Below are 23,121 nucleotides of genomic sequence, written 5' to 3'. Positions count from 1 at the left end.
ACATGGAGAAGAAATTCTTATATAGTGAATAAGTTACATGGTGAACAGTACAAGGGCAGTCATCACAGAAGCTTTTGGTTTTGCTCATGCATTATGAACTATAAACAGTCAGTTCAAATATGAATACTCATTTGATTTTTATACTTGATTTATAAACTTGTATAAAGTGGGATGATTTTTATACTTGAGAAATGGATACCACATTTCTCTCTTTATTATTATTATTTTTAATAAAATGCTGAAGTGGTAGGTAGATACAAGATAAAGGTAGAAAACATAGTTTAGTGTTGTAAGAGAGCAGATGTAGATGATCAGGTGTGTGCCTGTAGACTATGTGTTAATCCAAGCTAGACAAGGGCAATAAAACATCCACGTATGCAGAAGATTTCTCTCTGAACGGGGGGTGGGGGAGGTTCTAAGCCTCACCTCTGTTGATCCCCATGTTCTCACCTGATGGCCCCCCTGCGACTGTGCCTGTCTTAGGTTGTTCCTCCCTTGAGGAATCTTACCCATCTCTGGCTAACCAGTCATCTTCCGGGGCCATACAGGGAAATGTAAAGTTGGTAAGTGAGAGAGAAGCCTTATTGTTTGAAAAGGTTAGCTTTTTACTTCTTTGCATATTTATGCCCTGTGGCTTCTATGCCCAGCATTTGTCTTGAGGTATCTTTACCACTTGGAAGAATTATGATACTCGGTAAATTCAATATGAGGCACGAATTCTATTTAAGGGTTGTAATTAGGAAGGAAGAAGAAAAGCTACAGAAGTAGCAGGCAGAAGAAAACATGGAAAGATTGATTATTTCTTTGACATATCTTCTTGTAGAGTAACTTCAGCATGTATAGGTTTTAAACTACTAATTAAATTGCGCACACACATTAACATAATAGGAGTATAGTTACATAACCAAAGCATACCTGTAATTACCAGCCATCTCCAGTGAAACCAAGAAAACCAGTTAGGCACCTTAGGCATTTGTGAAAGCTTATCTATGATATGGTGGATATTCTCCAACTGAACTTGAACAGTCTGAGAGAAATCAGACAAATTAAAACAACCCATTCCTGGGGAATGTTCACATCCCTTATGTTCTTTTAACAGTAAATAGTCTGTAGTTGTAAGATTTTGGAGCGCTACAATTTGCACTTATCCTAATTCTTGGTAGAGTTCCAACAGCATAGATCCAGTCAAATTTGTTGTTTTACTGTATGCACAGGCCAGCTTAGATATCTCCTTCCTCATTCCCATGGCAAGTCCAGGAACTGGTGGGATGAGTGCATCTACAGCTGTGGCAGTGCGTGGATCTTTGTTGGGGTTTTTTGATGATCATCTTCTGGCATGAGTCTTCCCGAGAGTGCTGATGTTGGAAGTTCTTTTTCATATCGTATCTTAGTTCATTTTCGGGGTAGCCCAATTAGGCTTTGATTCTCTGTATAAACACAAACAGACCCTTTGCCTACACTTTTATATGCCCTTTATACGATTGTGTAGAACTCATTGGAGCCTACACTTACATGACGAATATTTTGTTTACTAGGCTCTCCCCTATACCAGGTCCCCCCTATATACCCCTTTACAGTCACTGTTCATCAGCGTAGCAAAATGTTGTAGAATCACTACTTGTCTTCTCTGTGTTGTACAGCCCTCCCCTTTCTCTCACCCCCCCATGCATGCTAATCTTAATACCCCCCTTTTTCTCCCCCCACTTATCCCTCCCTACCCACCCATCCTCCCCAGTCCCTTTCCCTTTGGTACCTGTTAGTCCATTCTTGAGTTCTGTGATTCTGCTGCTGTTTTGTTCCTTCAGTTTTTCCTTTGTTCTTATACTCCACAGATGAGTGAAATCATTTGGTATTTCTCTTTCTCTGCTTGGCTTGTTCTCTTTCTCTGCTTGGCTTGTTTCATGGAGCATAATACCCTTCATCTCCACCCATGGTAGGATTTGCCCTTTTCTTATGGCTGAGTAGTATTCCATTGTGTATATGTACTACATCTCCTTTATCCATTCATCTATCGATGGACATTCAGGTTGCTTCTAATTCTTGGCTATTGTAAGTAATGCTGCGATAAACATAGGGGTGCATTGGTCTTTCTCATACTTGATTGCTGCATTCTTAGGGTAAATTCCTAGGAGTGCAATTCCTGGGTCAAATGGTACATCTGTTTTGAGCATTTTGATGTACCTCCATACTGCTTTCCACAATGGTTGAACTAATTTACATTCCCACCAGCAGTGTAGGAGGGTTCCCCTTTCTCCGCAGCCTCACCAACATTTGCTGTTGTTTGTCTTTTGGATGGCAGCCATCCTTACTGGTGTCAGGTGATACCTCATTGTAGTTTTAATTTGCATTTCTCTGATAATTAGTGATGTGGAGGATCTTTTCATGTGTCTGTTGGCCAACTGTATTTCTTTTTTGGAGAACCGTCTGTTCAGCTCCTCTGTCCATTTTTTAATTGGGTTATTTGTTTGTTGTTTGTTGAGGTGTGTGAGCTCTTTATATATTCTGGATGTCAAGCCTTTATCAGATGTGTCATTTTCAAATATATTCTCCTATACTGTAGGGTTCCTTTTTGTTCTATTGATGCTGTCTTTTGCAGTACAGAAGCTTTTCAGCTTAATATAGTCCTACTTGTTCATTTTTGTTGTTGTTTTCCTTGCCCAGGGAGATATGTTCAAGAAAAGGTCACTCATGTTTATGTCTAAGAGGTTTTTGCCTATGTTTTTTTCCAAGAGTTTAATGGTTTCATGACTTACATTCAGGTCTTTGATCCATTTTGAGTTTACTTTTGTATATGGGGTTAGACAATGGTCCAGTTTCATTATCCTACATGTAGCTGTCCAGTTTTGCCAGCACCACCTGTTGAAGAGACTGTCATTTCGCCATTGTATGTCCATGGCTCCTTTATCAAATATTAATTGACCATATATGTGTGGGTTAATATCTGGATTCTCTAGTCTGTTCCATTGGTCTGTGGCTCTGCTCTTGTGCCAGTACCAAATTATCTTGATTACTATGGCTTTATAGTAGAGCTTGAAGTTGGGGAGTGAGATCCCCCCTAGTTTACTCTTCTTTCTCAGGATTGCTTTGGCTTTTCGGGGTCTTTGGTGTTTCCATATGAATTTTTGAATTATTTGTTCCAGTTCATTGAAGAATGTTGCTGGTAGTTTCATAGGGATTGCATCAAATCTGTATATTGCTTTGGGCAGGATGGCCATTTTGACGATATTAATTCTTCCTAGCCACGAGCATGGGATGAGTTTCCATCTGTTAGTGTCCCCTTTAATTTCTCTTAAGAGTGACTTGTAGTTTTCAGAGTATAAGTCTTTCACTTCTTTGGTTAGGTTTATTCCTAGGTATTTTATTTTTTTTGATGCAATTGTGAATGGAGTTGTTTTCCTGATTTCTCTTTCTGTTGGTTCATTGTTAATATATAGGAAAGCCACAGATTTCTGTGTGTTGATTTTGTATCGTGCAACTTTGCTGTATTCCGATATCAGTTCTAGTAGTTTTGGGGTGGAGTCTTTAGGGTTTTTTATGTACAGTATCATGTCATCTTCAAATAGTGACAGTTTAACTTCTTCTTTACCAATCTGGATTCCTTGTATTTTTTTTTTTTGTCTGATTGCCATGGCTAGGACCTCCAGTACTATGTTAAATAACAGTGGGGAGAGTGGGCATCCCTGTCTAGTTCCCAATCTCAGAGGAAAAGCTTTCAGCTTCTCGCTGTTCAATATAATGTTGGCTGTGGGTTTATCATAGGTAGCGTTTTTATGTTGAGGTACTTGCCCTCTATTCCCATTTTGCTGAGAGTTTTTATCATGAATGGATGTTGAACTTTGTCAAATGCTTTTTCAGCATCTATGGAGATGATCATGTGTTTTTTGTCTTTCTTTTTGTTGATGTGGTGGATGATTTTGATGGACTTTCGAATGTTGTACCATCCTTGCATCCCTGGGATGAGTCCCAGTTGGTCATGGTGTATGATCCTTTTGATGTATTTTTGAATTCGGTTTGCTTATATTTTGTTGAGTATTTTTATATCTATGTTCATCAGGGTTATTGGTCTGTAGTTTTCTTTTTTGGTGGGGTCTTTGCCTGGTTTTGGTATTAGGGTGATGTTAGTTTCATAGAATGAGTTTGGGAGTATCACCTCCTCTTCTATTTTTTGGAATACTATAAGGAGAATGGTATTAATGTCTTCCCTGTATGTCTGATAAAATTCTTAGGTAAATCCATCTGGCCCAGGGGTTTTGTTCTTTGGTAGTTTTTTGATTATCACTTCAATTTCGTTGCTGGTAATTGGTCTGTTTAGATTTTCTGTTTCTTTCTGGGTTAGTCTTGGAAGGTTGTATTTTTCTAGGAAGTTGTCCATTTCTCCTAGGTTTCCCAGCTTGTTAGCACATAGGTTTTCATAGTATTCTCTAATAATTCTTTGTATTTCTGTTGGGTCCATCGTGATTTTTCCTTTCTTGTTTCTGATACTGTTGATTTGTGTTGACTCTCTTTTCCTCTTAATAAGTCTGGCTAGAGGCTTATGTATTTTGTTTATTTTCTCGAAGAACCAGCTGTTGATTTCATTGATTTTTGCTATTGTTTTATTCTTCTCTATTTTATTTATTTCTTCTCTGATCTTTGTTATGTCCCTCCTTCTGCTGACCTTAGGCCTCATTTGTTCATCTTTTTCCAATTTCGATAATTGTGACATTAGACCATTCATTTGGGATTGTTCTTCCTTTTTTAAATATGCTTGGATTGCGATATACTCTCCTCTTAAGACCGCTTTTGCTGCGTCCCACAGAAGTTGGGGCTTAGTGTTGTTGTTGTCGTTTGTTTCCATATATTGGTGGATCTCCATTTTGATTTGGTCATTGATCCACTGGTTATTTAGGTGCGTGTTTTTAAGCCTCCATGTGTCTGTGAGCCTTTTTGCTTTCTTTGTACAGTTTATTTCTAGTTTTATGCCTTTGTGGTCTGAAAAGTTGGTTGGTAGAATTGCAATCTTTTTTAATTTACTGAGGCTCATTTTGTGGCCTAGTATGTGGGCTATTCTGGAGAATGTTCCATGTGCACTAGAAAAGGATGTGTATCCTGTAGCTTTTAGATGTAGAGTTATATAGATGTCTATTAGATCCATCTGTTCTAGTATGTTGTTCAGTGCCTCTGTGTCCTTACTTATTTTGTGTCTGGTGGATCTGTCCTTTGGAGTGAGTGGTGTGTTGAAGTCTCCTAGAATGAATGCATTGCATTCTATTTCCTCTTTTAGTTCTGTTAATATTTGTTTCAGATATTTTGGTGCTCCTGTATTGGGTGCATATATATTTATAATGGTTATATCCTCTTGTTGGACTGTGCCCTTTATCATTATGTAATGTCCTTCTTTGTCTTTTGTTACTTTCTTTATTTTGAAGTCTGTTTTGTCTCATACCAGAATTGCAACACCTGCTTTCTTCTCTTTGTTGTTTGCATGAAATATCTTTTTCCATCCCTTGACTTTAAGTCTGTGCATGTCTTTCGGTTTGAGGTGAGTCTCTTTTAAGCAGCATATGGGTGGATCTTGCTTTTTTATCCATTCTATTACTCTGTGTCTTTTGATTGGTGCATTCAGTCCATTTACATTTAGGGTGATTATCGAAAGGTGTGAACTTATAGCTATTGCAGGCTTTAAGTTTGTGGTTACCAAAGGTTCAGTGTTAGCTTCTTTACTATCTTACTGTCTAACTTAACTCACTTGTTGAGCTATTATAAACGTCGTCTGATGATTCTTTATTTCTCTCCCTTCTTATTCCTTCTCCTCCCTTCTTCATATGTTGAGTGTTTTGTTCTTTGCTCTTTTTAGGAGTGCTCCCATCTAGAGCAGTCCCTGTAGGATGCCCTGTAGAGGTGGTTTGTGGGAGGCAAATTCCCTCGACTTTTGCTTGTCTGGGAATTGTTTAATCCCTCCTTCATATTTAAATGATATTCGTGCTGGATACAGTAGTCTTGGTTCGAGGCCCTTCTGTTTCATTGCATTCAGTATATCATGCCATTCTCTTCTGGCCTGTAGGGATTCTGTTGAGAAGTCTGATGATAGCCTGATGGGTTTTCCTTTGTAGGTAACCTTTCTTTTCTCTCTGGCTGCCTTTAATACTTTGTCCTTGTCTTTGATCTTTGCCATTTTAATTATTATGTGTCTTGGTGTTGCCTTCCTTGGATCCCTTGTCATGGGCGTTCTGTGTACCTCTGTGGTCTGAGAGGCCATTTCTTCCCCTAGTTTGGGGAAGTTTTTGGCAATTATTTCTTCAAAGACACTTTCTATCCCTTTTTCTCTCTCTACTTCTTCTGGTATCCCTATAATTCGTATATTGTTCCTTTTTGATTGGTCACTCAGCTCTCTTAAAATTCTTTCATTCCTGGAAATCCTTTTATCTCTCTCTGCATCAGCTTCTCTGCGTTCCTGTTCTCTGTTTTCTAGTCCATTAATGGTCTCTTGCATCTCATCCATTCTGTTTTGAAGTCCTTCCAGAGCTTGTTTTATTTCTGTATTCTCCTTCCTTAGTTCTTGCATATTTCTCTGCAAGTTCATCATCATGGTTATGACTTTTGTTTTGAATTCTTTTTCAGGAAGACTTGCTCAATCTATCTCCCCAGGTTCCTTCTCAGGGGAAGATGTAGCAGTTGCCGAAGCTGTCTGGGTTAGTCTTGTCTGGATCATATTTTTTTGCCTTTTCATGTTGACAGGTGCTGTTGACTGTCAGCTGGGAGGGCCAAAATTTTCACTTGCTACTGGCCTTTCTTTACTGGGACAACTGTGACCCCAGTGGCTTGTGTTGGGTTATTGCGTGTAGACTGGGTCTTTATGTCTTGCCCGGCCGAAGTGTAGGAATTTTCCTCTCTGTGTGTGTGTTTTGCCTTAGTCTGTTTCTCTGCTTTCGCAGCGCCCAGAGGGGTAATGGAAGGGGGGTCTGTTTGGCTGTTTACCTCCATGAGGGGTTTCAGAGATGTTTCCCAGGGTATTAGTGCGCCCGATTTTCCCTGTAATTTCTAGCCACTGGGCTGTGACCTGTGTTCTTTCCCTTCAGCTGTCACGTCCCTGTCCCTTTAAGACTTTCAAAAAGCACTCGCTTTTCTTTGTCACAGGGGCATCAGTTTCGGCACCCGCTCAGAGGTCTTGCTGCCCTATTTCCCTAGTTTCTAGCCCTCCATGCATGCACTGTGTCTGCGCTCTGGTGCGGGTGGCTGGGGCTGGGTGTTTAGCAGTCCTGGGCTCCCTCTCCCTCCCGCCGGGAGCTGCGGGGAGGTGTGCTCGGGTCTCGCCGGGCCGGGGGTTGTATCTTACCCCTTTCACCAGGTGCTGGGCTTTCACATGTGTGGATGTAGTCAAGCTGTCGTCCTGTGTCTTCTGGTCTCTCTTTTAGGATTAGTTGTATTTTCAAAAATATATGTTTTTGGGAGGAGTTTCCCACTGTCCTAATCACGTTGCCATGTTGGCTCTGCCTCCCCCTAGTTTTATTGAGATATAATTGATATACATCACTGTGTAAGTTTCAGGTATACAGCATAATGATTTGATTTACATATGTTGTGAAATGATTACTGCAAAGTTTCATTAGCATCTATCATCTCAAATATTTATATATAATTAAAAAGCAAAAAAAAATTCCCCTGTGTTGACAACTGTTATGGTTTACTCTCTCAAAAACTTTAATATGTATCATAAAGCAGTATTAACTATAGTCATCATGCTGTACATGACATCCATGTCCTTATTTATCTTGTAACTGGAAGTTTGAGGATCCTCCAGACTGTTTCCATAGAGCTATATCAATTAACAATCCTATCAATAGTGCACAAGGGATCTCTGTTCACCACATCCTTTGTAGAATTTTTAATTTCTTGTCATTTTGACAGTGGCCATCCTAACAGCCATGAGGTAGTATCTCATTGTGGTTTTGATTAGCATTCCCTAATGACTAGGGACACTGTGTATCTTTATATGTACCTGTTGGCCTTTTGTATAAGTTCTTTGGGAAAATGTCTATTCAGTTCTTTTGCCCACTTTTTAATTGGATCATTTGTATTTTGCTATTGAATTGTAGAAGTTCTTTATATATTGTGCATATTAACCCCTTATCAGATACATGGTTTGAAATATTTCTTTCCATTCCATAGATGGTCTTCCAACTTTGATAACTGTTTCTTTTGCTGTGCAGAAGATTTTTAGTTTGATGTGGTGGTACTTGTTTTTTATTTTGTTGCTTATGTTTTAGTTGTCATATCCAAGACAATCATTGCTAACATCCATGTCCAGGATCACTTTTCCTTTATTTTCTTCTAGGAGTTTCAGGTCTTACATTTTAAATCTAATCCATTTCAAGTTAATATTTGTGAATTGTGTAAGATATGCATGTAGTTTCATTCTTTCATATGTGAATACCCAATTTTCCCAGAACCATTTTACTGCAGACATCCCATTGAATATTCTTGGCTCCTTTGTCAATTAGTTCACTGTATATGCCTGGTATTATTTCTGGACCCTTGATTCTGTTCCATTGATCTATTTGTTTTTATGCCAGTACCATACTGTTTGATTATTATAACATAATAATATAGCTCAAAATCAGAAAGTGTGACTTGGGAGTATTCCCTCTTCAACTTTTTAAAGAGTTTGAGAATTTGTGTTAATTCTTCTTTCAGAATTTGTTAGAATTCACTAATAAAGCCATCAAATTATTGGTTTTTCTTCACTGGGACATTTTTGATTACTAATTCATTCTTTGTTCTATAAATTGTTCTATTCATATTTTCTATTTCTTCATGATTCAGTCTTAAAAAAATCAAATGTTTCAAGGAATTGACCCATTTTATCTAGGTTGTTTTTCTAGTTTGTGGTATATAGTTGTCATAGTAGCCTCTTACAATTCTTTGTTTATCTGTGGTAGCAGTTATGTCTCCTTTTTCATCATAATGTTGATTTCGGTTCTTTGTTTTCCCCTCTGTTAGTCTAGCTAAAGGTTTATCAAGTTTATCTTTTCAAAGAACCAACTCTTAACGTGCCTAATCTTTTCTACTGTTTTCCTGTTCTCTATTTCCTTTGTTTCTGCTCTAATCTTTACTATTTCTTCCTTTCTTCCAAATTTGGACTCTGTTCTTTTTCTAGTTCTTTTAGGCATAGAGTTACATTGTTTGGGATCATTCTGGCTTATTGTAGGTGTTTAAGGTCATGAACTTCCCTTTTAGAACTGCTTTTGATACATCCCATAAGCTTTGGCATACTGTGTTTCCATTTTCTTTTGTCCCAACACAATTTTTTATTTGCGTTTTAATTTCTCCTTTGATCCATTGGTTGTTCAGGAAAGTATTGTTTAATTTCCATGTATTCATGAATTTTCCAGTTTTTCTCTTGTTATTGATCTCTAGTTTCATACCATTGAAGAAGATACTCAGTAGGATTTGTTTTCTTGAACTTGCTGAGATTTGTGTTGTGGCCTAACATGGTTTATCCTGGAAAATGTTCTATGTGTGCTTGAGAGGAATGTGTATTTTGCAATTATTGGATAGAATGTTCTACATGTGTCCACTGGGTTCATTTGGTTTATAGTGTTGTCCAAATGCACTGTTTCGTTACTGATTCTCTGTCTGGATGATCTGTCTGTTGTTGAGGGTGGGGTATTAAAGTTCCCAACTATTATTGTATTACTGTTTATATTTCCTTTTTTGCCCTGTTAATTTTTGCTTTAGGTATTTAGGTGCTGCAATGTTTGGGTGCATAAATATTAATAATTGTTATATCTTCTTGATGTATTGACTGCTTTATCATTATATAATGATTTTCTTTGTCTCTTTTTACCATTTTTACTTTAAAGTTTATCTTGTCTGATATATAGGCATAGCTACCCTTGCTCTTTATGTTTACCATTTGCTTGAAGTATCTCTCCTTCCCTTCATTCTCATTCTACAGGTGTCTTTAAGGCTCAAGTGAGTCTTTTGTAGACAGCATATCAGTGAATTTTGATTTTTTAAAAAATCCATCTAGCCATTATATCTTTTGGTTGGAGAATGTAATCTGTTTACCTCTAAAGCAATTATTGATAGGTAAGGATTTACTATTGCTATTTTGTTAATTGTTCTCTGATTGTTTGGTAGATGCATTGTTCCTAGATTCCTATCCTGCTGTCTTTTTTAATATTTTGATGTCCTTTCATAGCAATATGCTTTGAACTTCTTTATCATGTTCTTTTTTTTAATGTGTTTTAATTTTTAATTTTTTAATTTTGGTATCATTAATCTACAATTACATGAAGAACATTATGTTTCCTAGGCTCACCCCTTCACCAAGTCCCCCCAACATACCCCTTCACAATCACTGTCCATCAGCGTAGTAAGATGCTGTAAAATCACTACTTGTCTTCTCTGTGTTGTAGAGCCCACCCCCGTACTCCCCCCACATTATACATGCTAATTGTAATGCCCCCTTTCTTTTTCCCACCCTTATCCCTCCCTTCCCACCCATCCTCCCCAGTCCCTTTCCCTTTGGTAACTGTTAGTCCATTCGTGGGTTCTGTGATTCTGCTGCTGTTTTGTTCCTTCAGTTTTTCTTTGCTCTTATACTACACAGATGAGTGAAATTATTTGGTACTTGTCTTTCTCTGCCTGGCTTATTAGACTGAGCATAATACCATCTAGCTCCATCCATGTTGTTGCAAGTGGTAGGATTTGTTTTCTTCTTATGGCTGAATAATATTCCATTGTGTATATGTACCACCTCTTCTTTATCCATTCATCTACTGATGGACATTTAAGTTGCTTCCATTTCTTGGGTATTGAGAATAGTGCTGTGATAAACATAGGGGTGTATTTGTCTTTTTCAAACTGGGCTGCTGCATTCTTAGGATAAATTCCTAGAAGTGGAAAGTCAAGTGGTATTTCTATTTTGAGGATTTTGAGGAACTTCCATACTGCTTTCCACAATGGCTGAACTAATTTACATTCACACCAACAGTGTAGAAAGGTTCCTCTTTTGAGGCGGAGCCAACATGGCAGCGTGAGTAGGACAGTGGGAATCTCCTCCCAAAAACATATATACTTTTGAAAATACAACAAACACAACTAGCCCTAAAAGAGAGACCAGAAGACGCAGGACAGTGGCCAGACTGCAGCTACACCAGCGAGAACCCAGCGACTAGTGAAAGGGGTAAGATACAAGCCCCGGCCCGGCGGGACCCGAGCGCCCCTCCCCCCAGCACCCAGCGGGAGAAGAGCAGGCAGAGCGGGAGGGAGACGGAGCCCAGGACTGCCGAACACCCAGCCTCAGCCATCCGGGCCAGAGCGCAGACACAGTACATGCCCAGGGGGCCCTGGATACTGGGGGAACAGGGAGTAAGACCTCTGAGTGGGTGCTGAAGCTGATGCCCCTGTGACAAAGAAAAGCAGGGGCTTTTTGAAAGTCTTAAAGGGACAGGGACTTAACAGCTTGACGGAAACAACCCAGGTCACAGTACAGCAGCTGGAAACTACAGGGAAAACCGGGTGCACTAACCCCCTGGGCAACAGCTCTGAGACCCCTCACGGAGGCAAACAGTCAAGCAGCCCCCCCATCCACTACCCCACCGGGCGCTGCGAAAGCAGAGAAGCAGCCTGAGACAAATTCCGCCCACAGAAAGGGAAATTTCTCCCTTCCGGCCAGGCAAGACACAAAGACCCACTCTACACGCAATTACCCAACACAAGCCACTAGGGGTCGCAGTTGTCCCAGTAAAGAAAGGCCAGTAGCAAGTGAAAATTTTGGCCCTCCCAGCTGACAGTCAATAGCACCTGTCAACATGAAAAGGCAAAAAAATATGATCCAGACAAGACTAACCCAGACAGCTTCAGCATCTGCTACATCTTCCCCTGAGAAGGAATCTGGGGAGATAGATTTAGCCAGTCTACCTGAAAAAGAATTCAAAACAAAAGTCATAACCATGCTGATGGACTTGCAGAGAAATATGCAAGAACTAAGGAAGGAGAATTCAGAAATAAAACAAGCTCTGGAAGGACTTCAAAACAGAATGGACGAGATGCAAGAGACCATTAATGGACTAGAAAACAGAGAACAGGAACGCAGAGAAGCTGATGCAGAGAGAGATAAAAGGATTTCCAGGAATGAAAGAATTTTAAGAGAGCTGAGTGATCAATCTAAAAGGAATAATATAAGAATCATAGGCATTACAAAAGAAGTAGAGAGAGAAAAGGGGATAGAAAATGTCTTTGAAGAAATAATTGCTGAAAATTTCCCCAAACTAGGGGAAGAAATGGCCTCTCAGACCACAGAGGTACACAGAACTCCCATGACAAGGGATCCAAGGAGGGCAACACCAAGACACATAATAATTAAAATGGCAAAGATCAAAGATAAGGACAAAGTATTACAAGCAGCCAGAGAGAAAAGAAAGGTTACCTACAAAGGAAAACCCAGCAGGCTATCATCAGACTTCTCAACAGAAACCCTACAGGCCAGAAGAGAATGGCATGATATACTGAATGCAATGAAACAGAAGGGCCTCGAACCAAGACTACTGTATCCAGCACGAATATCATTTAAATATGAAGGAGGGATTAAACAATTCCCAGACAAGCAAAAGTTGAGGGAATTTGCCTCCCACAAACCACCTCTACAGGGCATCCTACAGGGACTGCTCTAGATGGGAGCACTCCTAAAAAGAGCACACAACAAAACACCCAACATATGAAGAAGGGAGGAGGAGGAATAAGAAGGGAGAGGAATAAAGAACCATCAGATTGTGTTTATAATAGCTCAACAAGCGAGTTAAGTTAGACAGTAAGACAGTAAAGAAGCTAACCCTAAACCTTTGGTAACCACAAACTTAAAGCCTGCAATGGCAATAAATTCATACCTTTCAATAATCACCCTAAATGTAAATGGACTGAATGCACCAATCAAAAGACACAGAGTAATAGAATGGATAAAAAAGCAAGATCCATCCATATGCTGCTTACAAGAGACTCACCTCAAACCCAAAGACACGCACAGACTTAAAGTCAAGGGATGGAAAAAGATATTTCAAGCAAACAACAGAGAGAAGAAAGCAGGTGTTGCAATTCTGGTATCAGACAAAACAGACTTCAAAATAAAGAAAGTAACAAAAGACAAAGAAGGACATTACATAATGATAAAGGGCACAGTCCAACAAGAGGATATAACCATTATAAATATATATGCACCCAATACAGGAGCACCAACATACCTGAAACAAATATTAACAGAACTAAAGGAGGAAATAGAATGCAATGCATTCATGCTAGGAGACTTCAACACACCACTCACTCCAAAGGACAGATCCACCAGACAGAAAATAAGTAAGGACACAGAGGCACTGAACAACACACTAGAACAGATGGACCTAATAGACATCTACAGAACTCTACATCCAAAAGCAACAGGATACACGTTCTTCTCAAGTGCACATGGAACATTCTCCAGAATAGACCACATACTAGGACACAAAAAGAGCCTCAGTAAATTCCAAAAAATTGAAATCCTACCAACCAACTTTTCAGACCACAAAGGCATTAAACTAGAAATAAACTGTTCAAAGAAAGCAAAAAGGCTCACAAACACATGGAGGCTAAACAACACGCTCCTAAATAATCAATGGATCAATGACCAAATCAAAATGGAGATTCAGCAATATATGGAAACAAATGACAACAACAACACTAAGCCCCAACTTCTGTGGGACGCAGCAAAAGCAGTCTTAAGAGGAAAGTATATAGCACTCCAAGCATATTTAAAAAAGGAAGAGCAATCCCAAATGAACGGCCTAATGTCACAACTATCAAAATTGGAAAAAGAAGAACAAATGAGGCCTAAGGTCAGCAGAAGGAGGTACATAACAAAGATCAGAGAAGAAATAAATAAAATTGAGAAGAATAAAACAATAGCAAAAATCAATGAAACCAAGAGCTGGTTCTTCGAGAAAATAAACAAAATACATAAGCCTCTAGCCAGACTTATTAAGAAGAAAAGAGAGTCAACACAAATCAACAGTATCAGAAATGAGAAAGGAAAAATCACAACAGATCCCACAGAAATACAAAGAATTATTAGAGACTACTATGAAAACCTATATGCTAACAAGCTGGGAAACCTAGGAGAAATGGACAACTTCCTAGAAAAATACAACCTTCCAAGCCTGACCCAAAAAGAAACAGAAAATATAAACAGACCAATTACCAGCAACGAAATTGAAGCGGTAATCAAAAAACTACCAAAGAACAAAACCCCCGGGCCAGATGGATTTACCTCGGAATTTTATCAGACATGCAGGGAAGACATAATACCCATTCTCCTTAAAGTTTTCCAAGAAATAGAAGAGGAGGGGATTCTCCCAAACTCATTCTATGAAGCTAACATCACCCTGATACCAAAACCAGGCAAAGACACCACCAAAAAAGAAAACTACAGACCAATATCCCTGATGAACGTAGACGCAAAAATACTCAACAAAATTTTAGCAAACCGAATTCAAAAATACATCAAAACCATCGTACACCATGACCAAGTGGGATTCATCCCAGGGATGCAAGGATGGCACAACATTCGAAAGTCCATCAATATCATCCACCACATCAACAAAAAGAAAGACAAAAACCACATGATCATCTCCATAGATGCTGAAAAAGCATTTGACAAAGTTCAACATCCATTCATGATAAAAACTCTCAGCAAAATGGGAATAGAGGGCAAGTACCTCAACATAATAAAGGCCATCTATGAAAAACCCACAGCCAACATTATATTGAATTGCGAGAAGCTGAAAGCATTTCCGCTGAGATCGGGAACTAGACAGGGATGCCCACTCTCCCCACTGTTATTTAACATTGTACTAGAGGTCCTAGCCACGGCAATCAGACAAAACAAAAAAATACAAGGAATCCAGATTGGCAAAGAAGAAGTCAAACTGTCACTATTTGCAGATGACATGATACTGTACATAAAAAACCCTAAAGACTCCACCCCAGAACTACTAGAACTGATATTGGAATACAGCAAAGTTGCAGGATACAAAATCAACACACATAAATCTGTGGCTTTCCTATATACCAACAATGAACCAACAGAAAGAGAAATCAGGAAAACAACTCCATTCACAATTGCATCAAAAAAAATAAAATACCTAGGAATAAACCTAACCAAAGAAGTGAAAGATTTATATTCTGAAAACTACAAGTCACTATTAAAAGAAATTAAAGGGGACACTAACAGATGGAAACGCATCCCATGCTCATGGCTAGGAAGAATTAATATCGTCAAAATGGCCATCCTGCCCAAAGCAATATACAGATTTGATGCAATCCCTATGAAACTACCAGCAACATTCTTCAATGAACTGGAACAAATAATTCAAAAATTCATATGGAACCACCAAAGACCCCGAATAGCCAAAGCAATCCTGAGAAAGAAGAATAAAGTAGGGGGGATCTCACTCCCCAACTTCAAGCTCTATTATAAAGCCATAGTAATCAAGACAATTTGGTACTGGCACAAGAACAGAGCCACAGACCAATGGAACAGACTAGACAATCCAGACATTAACTCAGACATATATGGTCAATTAATATTTGATAAAGGAGCCATGGACATACAATGGCGAAATGACAGTCTCTTCAACAGATGGTGCTGGCAAAACTGGACAGCTACATGTAGGAGAATGAAACTGGACCATCGTCTAACCCCATATACAAAAGTAAACTCAAAATGGATCAAAGACCTGAATGTAAGTCATGAAACCATTAAACTCTTGGAAGAAAACATAGGCACAAACCTCTTAGACATAAACATGAGTGACCTTTTCTTGAACATATCTCCCCGGGCAAGGAAAACAACAGCAAAAATGAACAAGTGGGACTATATTAAGCTGAAAAGCTTCTGTACAGCAAAAGACACCATCAATAGAACAAAAAGGAACCCTACAGTATGGGAGAATATCTTTGAAAATGACACATCCGATAAAGGCTTGACGTCCAGAATATATAAAGAGCTCACACGCCTCAACAAACAAAAAACAAATAACCCAATTAAAAAATGGGCAAAGGAACTGAACAGACGGTTCTCCAAAAAAGAAATACAGATGGCCAACAGACACATGAAAAGATGCTCCACATCGCTAATTATCAGAGAAATGCAAATTAAAACTACAATGAGGTATCACCTCACACCAGTAAGGATGGCTGCCATCCAAAAGACAAACAACAACAAATGTTGGCGAGGCTGTGGAGAAAGGGGAACCCTCCTACACTGCTGGTGGGAATGTAAACTTGTTCAACCATTGTGGAAAGCAGTATGGAGGTACATCAAAATGCTCAAAACAGACTTACCATTTGACCCAGGAATTGCACTCCTAGGAATTTACCCTAAAAATGCAGCAATCAAGTATGAGAAAGATCAGTGCACCCCTATGTTTATTGCAGCACTATTTACAATAGCCAAGAATTGGAAGCAACCTAAATGTCCATCGATAGATGAATGGATAAAGAAGATGTGGTACATATACACAATGGAATACTACTCAGCCATAAGAAAAGGGCAAATCCAACCATTTGCAGCAACATGGATGGAGCTGGAGGGTATTTTGCTCAGTGAAACAAGCCAAGCAGAGAAAGAGAAATACCAAATGATTTCACTCATCTGTGGAATATAAGAACAAAGGAAAAACTGAAGGAACAAAACAGCAGCAGAATCACAGAACTCAAGAATGGACTAACAGGTACCAAAGGGAAAGGGACTGGGGAGGATGGGTGGGTAGGGAGGGATAAGGGGGGGAGAAGTAGGGGGGTATGAAGATTAGCATCCATAGCGGGGTGGGAGAAATGGGAGGGCTGTACAACACAGAGAAGACAAGTAGTGATTCTACAACAGGTTGCTACGCTGATGGACAGTGACTGTAAAGGAGTATATAGGGGGGACCTGGTATAGGGGAGAGCCTAGTAAACAAAGTATTCGTCATGTAAGTGTAGATTAATGATTAAAAAAAAAATGCAGTTCCTATGTGGTGACCTCTAATGAGTTCTACACAATGATATAAAGGACATATAAAAGTGTAGGCAAAGGGTCTGTTTGTGTTTATACAGAGGATCAAAGCCTAATTTGGCTACCCCGAAAATGAACTAAGATACGATATGAAAAAGAACTTCCAACATCAGCACTCTCGGGAAGACTCATGACAGAAGATGAACAGAAAAAAAAACAAAAAACAAAAAACTTCAACAAAGATCCACACACTGTCACAGGTGTAGATGCACTCATCCCACCAGCTCCTGGACTTGCCATGGGAATGAGGAAGGAGATATCTAAGCTGGCCTGTGCATACAGTAAAACAAAAATTGGACTGGATCTATTCTGTTGGAACTCAACCAAGAATTAGGAGAAGTGCAAATTGTAGCACTCCAAAATCTTACAACCACAGACTATTTATCGTTAAAAGAACATATGGGATATGAACAGTCCCCAGGAATGGGGTGTTCTAGTTTATCTGAATTCTCTCAGACTGTTTAAGTTCAGTCGGACAATATCCACCATATCATAGATAAGTTTTCACAAATGCCTAAGGTGCCTAACTGGTTTTCTTGGTTTCACTGGAGATGGCTGGTAATTACAGGTATGCTTTGGTTAGGTAACTATATTCCTATTATGTTAATGTGTGTGCACAATTTAATTAGTCGTTTAAAACCTATCCATGCTGAAGTTACTCTACAAGAAGATATGTCAAAGAAATAATCAATCTTCCCAGGTTTTCTTCTGCCTGCTACTTCTGTAGCTTTTCTTCTTCCTACCTAATCACAACCTTTAAATAGAACTCGTGCCACATGTCGAATTTACCGAGTATCATAATTCTTCCAAGTGGTAAAGACACCTCAAGACAAATGCTGGGCATAGAAGCCACAGGGCATAAATATGCAAAGAAGTAAAAAGCTAACCTTTTCAAACGATAAGGCTTCTCTCTCACTTATCAACTTCACATTTCCCTGTATGGCCCCGGAAGATGACTGGTTAGCCAGAGACGGGTAAGATTCCTCAAGGGAGGAACAACCTAAGACAGGCACAGTCGCAGCGGGCCATCTGGTGAGAAAATGGGGAGCAGCAGAGGTGAGGCTTAGAACCTCCCCCCTCATGTTCTAAGAGAAATCTTCTGCATACATGGATGTTTATTGCCCTCGTCTAGCGCGGATTAACGCATAGTCTACAGGCACACACCTGATCATCTACATTTGCTCTCTTACAACACTAAACTCTGTTTCCTACCTTTATCTCGTATCTACCTACCACTTCAGCATTTTATTAAAAATAATAATAATAGAGAAATGTGGTATCCACATATAAATCAGGTTTAAAAATCAAATGAGTATTCATATTTGAACTGACTGTTTATAGTTCATAATGCATTAACAAAACCGAAAGCTTCTGTGATGACTGCCCTTGCACTGTTCACCATGTAACTTATTCACTATGTAAGAATTTGTACTCCATGTAAGAATTTGTTCGTTATGCATCAGAAGATTGGAGACTGACGAAAATTGGGCTTGGGGTGGATTAATGATTGTGCATTGAGTACTGACCCCCCTATACAGAGATTTGTTGTGGTTAACAACTATTTGATCAATAAATATGAGAGATGCCCTCACAATATATATATATATATATATATATATAAACACACTTCCAATTGTAGAATAAATAAGTAACCGGGATGTAATGTGTAGCATAAGGAATATAGTCAAAATATTGTAACAACTTGGTATGGTGATACCTGGTACCTAGAAATATCATGTATATAAATGTTGAGTCACTGTGTTGTACACCTGAAACTAATGTAATGCAATGCTGTTGTCAACTACCCTTCAATAAAAAAAAAGAAAGGTTCCTCTTTCTCCACAATCTTGACAACATTTGTTGTTGTTTGTCTTTTGGATGGTGTCGATCCTTACTGATGTGAAGTGATATCTCATTGTGGTTTTAATTTGCATTTCTCTGATGACAAGTGATGTGGAGCATCTTTTCATGTGTCTGTTGGCCATCTGAATTTCTTCTTTGGAGAAGTGTCTGTTCAACTCCTCTGCCTATTTTTTAATTGGATTATTTGCTTTTTGTTTGTTGAGGTAGGTGAGCTCTTTATATATTTTGGATGTCAACCCTTTATCGGATCTGTCATTTATGAATATGTTCTCCCATACTGTACGGTACCCTTTTGTTCTATTGATGGTGTCCTTTGCTGTACAGAAGCTTTTCAGCTTAATATAGTCCCATTTGTTCATTTTTGCTTTTGTTTCCCTTGCCTGGGGAGATATGTTCATGAAGAAGTCACTCATGTTTATGTCCAAGAGATTTTTGACTATGTTTTTTCTGAGAGTTTTATGGTTTCATGACTTACATTCAGATCTTTGATCCATTTAGAATTTACTTTTGTGTATGGGGTTAGACAGTGATCCAGTTTCATTCTCTTACATGTAGCTTTCCAGTATTGCCAACACCATCTGTTGAAGAGGCTGTCATTTTCCCTTTGTATGTCCATGGCTCCTTTATCATATATTAATTGATCATATATGTCTGGAGTCTCTGTTCTGTTCCACTGGTCTGTGGCTCTGTTCTTGTGCCAGTACCAAACTATCTTGATTACTGTGGCTTTGTAGTAGAGCTTGAAGTTGGGGAGAAAGATCCCCCCAACTTTATTTGTCCTTCTCAGGATTACTTTGGCTATTCAGGGTCTTTGGTGTTTCCATATGAATTTTTGAACTATTTGTTCCAGGTCGTTGAAGAATATTGTTGGTAATTTGATAGGGATTGCATCAAATCTATATATTGCTTTAGGCAGGATGGCCATTTGGATGATATAATTCTTCCTAGCCAGGAGCATGGGATGAGTTTCCATTTGTTAGTGTCCTCTTTAATTTCTATTAAGAGTGTCTTGTAGTTTTCAGGGTATAGATCTTTCACTTCCTTGGTTAGGTTTTTTCCGAGGTATTTTATTCTTTTTGATTCAATTGTGAATGGAGTTGTTTTCCTGATTTCTGTTTCTATTAGTTCATTGTTAGTGTATAGGAAAGCCACAGATGTCTGTGTGTTAATTTTGTATCCTGCAACTTTGCTGAATTCCAATATTAGTTCTAATAGTTTTGGAGTGGAGTCTTTAGGGTTTTTTATGTACAATATCATGTCAACTGCAAATAGTGACAGTTTGACTTCTTCTTTACCAATCTGGATTCCTTTTATTTCTTTGTTTAGTCTACTTGCCATGGCTAGGGCCTCCAGAACTATGTTGAATAACAGTGAAAAGAGTGGGTATCCCTGTCTTGTTCCCGATCTCAGAGGAAAAGCTTTAAGCCTCTTGCTGTTCAGTATGATGTTGGCTGTGGGGTTATCATATATGGCCTTTATAATGTTGAGGTACTTTCCCTCTATGCCCATTTTGTTGAGAGTTTTTATCATGAATGGATTTTGAATTTTGTCTAATGCTTTTTCAGCATCTACGGAGATGATCATGTGATTTTTGTCCTTCTTTTTATTCATGTCGTGGATGATGTTGATGGGTTTTCGAATGTTGTACCATCCTTGCATCCCTGGGATGAATCCCACTTGGTCATGGTGTATGAACCTTTTGATGTATTTTTGAATTTGGTTTGCTAAGATTTTGTTGAGTATTTTTGCATCTACGTTCATCAGGGATATTGGTCTGTAGTTTTCTTTTCTGGTGTGGTCTTTGCCTGGTTTTGGTATTAGGGTGATATTGGCTTCATAGAATGAGTTTGGGAGTATTCCCTACTCTTCTATTTTTTGGAATACTTTAAGGAGAATGGGTTTTATGTCTTCTCTGTATGTGTGATAAAATTCCGAAGTAAATCCATCTGGGCCGGGGGTTTTGTTCTTTGGTAGTTTTTTGATTACTGCTTCAATTTCATTGCTGGTAATTGGTCTGTTTAGATTTTCTGGGTCAGTCTTGGAAGGTTGTATTTTTCTAGGAAGTTGTCCATTTCTCCTAGGTTTCCCAGCTTGTTAGCATATAGGTTTTCATAGTACTCTGTAATAATTCTTTGTATTTCTGTGGGCTATGTCATGATTTTTCCTTTCTCATTTCTGACTCTGTTGATTTGTGTTGACTCTCTTTTCTCTTAATAAGTCTGGCTTGAAGCTTATCTATTTTGTTTATTTTCTCAAAGAACCAGCTCTTGGTTTCATTGAGTTTTGCTATTATTTTATTCTTCTCTATTTTATTTATTTCTTCTCTGATCTTTATTATGGCCCTCCTTCTGCTGACCTTAGGCCTCATTTGTTCTTCTTTTTCCTATTTTGATAATTGTGACATTAGACATTCGGGATTGTTCTTCCTTCTTTATATATGCCTGGATTGCTATATACTTTCCTCTTAAGACTGCTTTAGCTGTGTCCCACAGAAGTTGGGGCTTTGTGTTGTTGTTGTCATTTGTTTCCATATAGTGCTGGATCTCCATTTTAATTTGGTCGTTGATCCATTGATTATTTATGAGCATGTTGTTAAGCCTCCATGTGTTTGTGAGCCTTTTTGCTTTCTTTGTATAATTTATTTCTAGTTTTATACCTTTGTGGTCTGAAAAGTTGGTTGGTAGAATTTCAATCTTTTTTAATTTACTGAGGCTCTTTTTGTGGCCTAGTATGTGGGCTATTCTGGAGAATGTTCCATGTGCACTAGAGAAGGATGTGTATCCTGTAGCTTTTAGATGTAGAGTTATATAGATGTCTATTAGATCCATCTGTTCTAGTATGTTGTTCAGTGCCTCTGTGTCCTTACTTATTTTCTGTCTGGTGGATCTGTCCTTTGGAGTGAGTGGTGTGTTGAAGTCTCCCAAAATGAATGCTTCGCATTGTATTTCCTCCTTTAATTCTGTTAGTATTTGTTTCACATATGTTGGTGCTCCTGTATTGGGTACATATATGTTTGTAATGGTTATATCCTCTTGTTGGACTGAGCCCTTTATCATTATGTAAGTCCTTCTTTATCTCTTGTTACTTTCTTTCTTTTGAAGTCTATTTTGTCTGATACTAGTATTGCAATACCTGCTTTTTTCTCCCTTTTGTTTGCATGAAATATCTGTTTCCATCCCTTGACTTTTAATCTGTGCATGTCTTTGGGTTTGAGGTGAGTCTCTTGTAAGCAGCATACAGATGCGTCTTGTTTTTTTATCCATTCTATTACTCTGTGTCTTTAGATTGGTGCATTCAGTCCATTTACATTTGGGGTGATAATTGAAAGATATGTACTTATTGCCATTGCAGGTTTTTGATTCATGGTTACCAAAGGTTCAAGGTTAGCTTCTTTACTACCTTACTAACTTATCTTGCTTTTGGAGCTATTGTAAACACAGTCTGATGAATCTTTATTTCTTTCCCTTCTTATTCCTCCTCCATTCTTCATATGTTGGGTGTTTTTTTCTGTGCTCTTTTTAGGAGTGCTTCCATCTAGAGCAGTCCCTCTAAGATACCCTATAGAGGTGTTTTGCAGGAGGCAAATTCCCTCAACTTTTGCTTGTCTGGGAATTGTTTATTCCCTCCTTCATATTTAGATGATAATCATGCTGGATACAGTATTCTTGATTCAAGGCCCTTCTGTTTCATTGCATTAAATATATCATGCCATTCTCTTCTGGCCTTTAAGGTTTCTGTTGAGAAGTCTGATAGTAGCCTGATGGGTTTTCTTTTGTAGGTGACCTTTTTTCTCTCTCTGACTGCCTTTAATACTCTGTCCTTTTCCTTGATCTTTGCCATTTTAATTATTATGTGTCTTGGTGTTGTCCTCTTTGGGTCCCTTCTGTTGGGAGTTCTGTGTGCTTCTGTAGTCTGAGCAACTATTTACTCCCCCTGTTTGGGGAAGTTCTCAGCAATTATTTCTTCAAAGACCCTTTCTATCCCTTTTTCTCTCTCTTCTTCTTCTGGTACCCCTGTAATGCAGATATTGTTCCTTTTGGATTGGTCTCACAGTTCTCTTAATATTGTTTCATTTCTGGAGATCCTTTTTATCTCTTTCTGCATCAGCTTCTATGCATTTTTATTCTCTGGTTTCTAGTCCACTCATGACCTCTTGCATCCCGTCCATTCTGCTTTTAAGTTCTTCCAGA

The sequence above is a fragment of the Manis pentadactyla genome, chromosome 2 (assembly GCF_030020395.1).
Source record: "Manis pentadactyla isolate mManPen7 chromosome 2, mManPen7.hap1, whole genome shotgun sequence".
Lineage (NCBI taxonomy): Eukaryota > Metazoa > Chordata > Mammalia > Pholidota > Manidae > Manis > Manis pentadactyla.
This window is presented reverse-complemented; position numbering follows the sequence as displayed.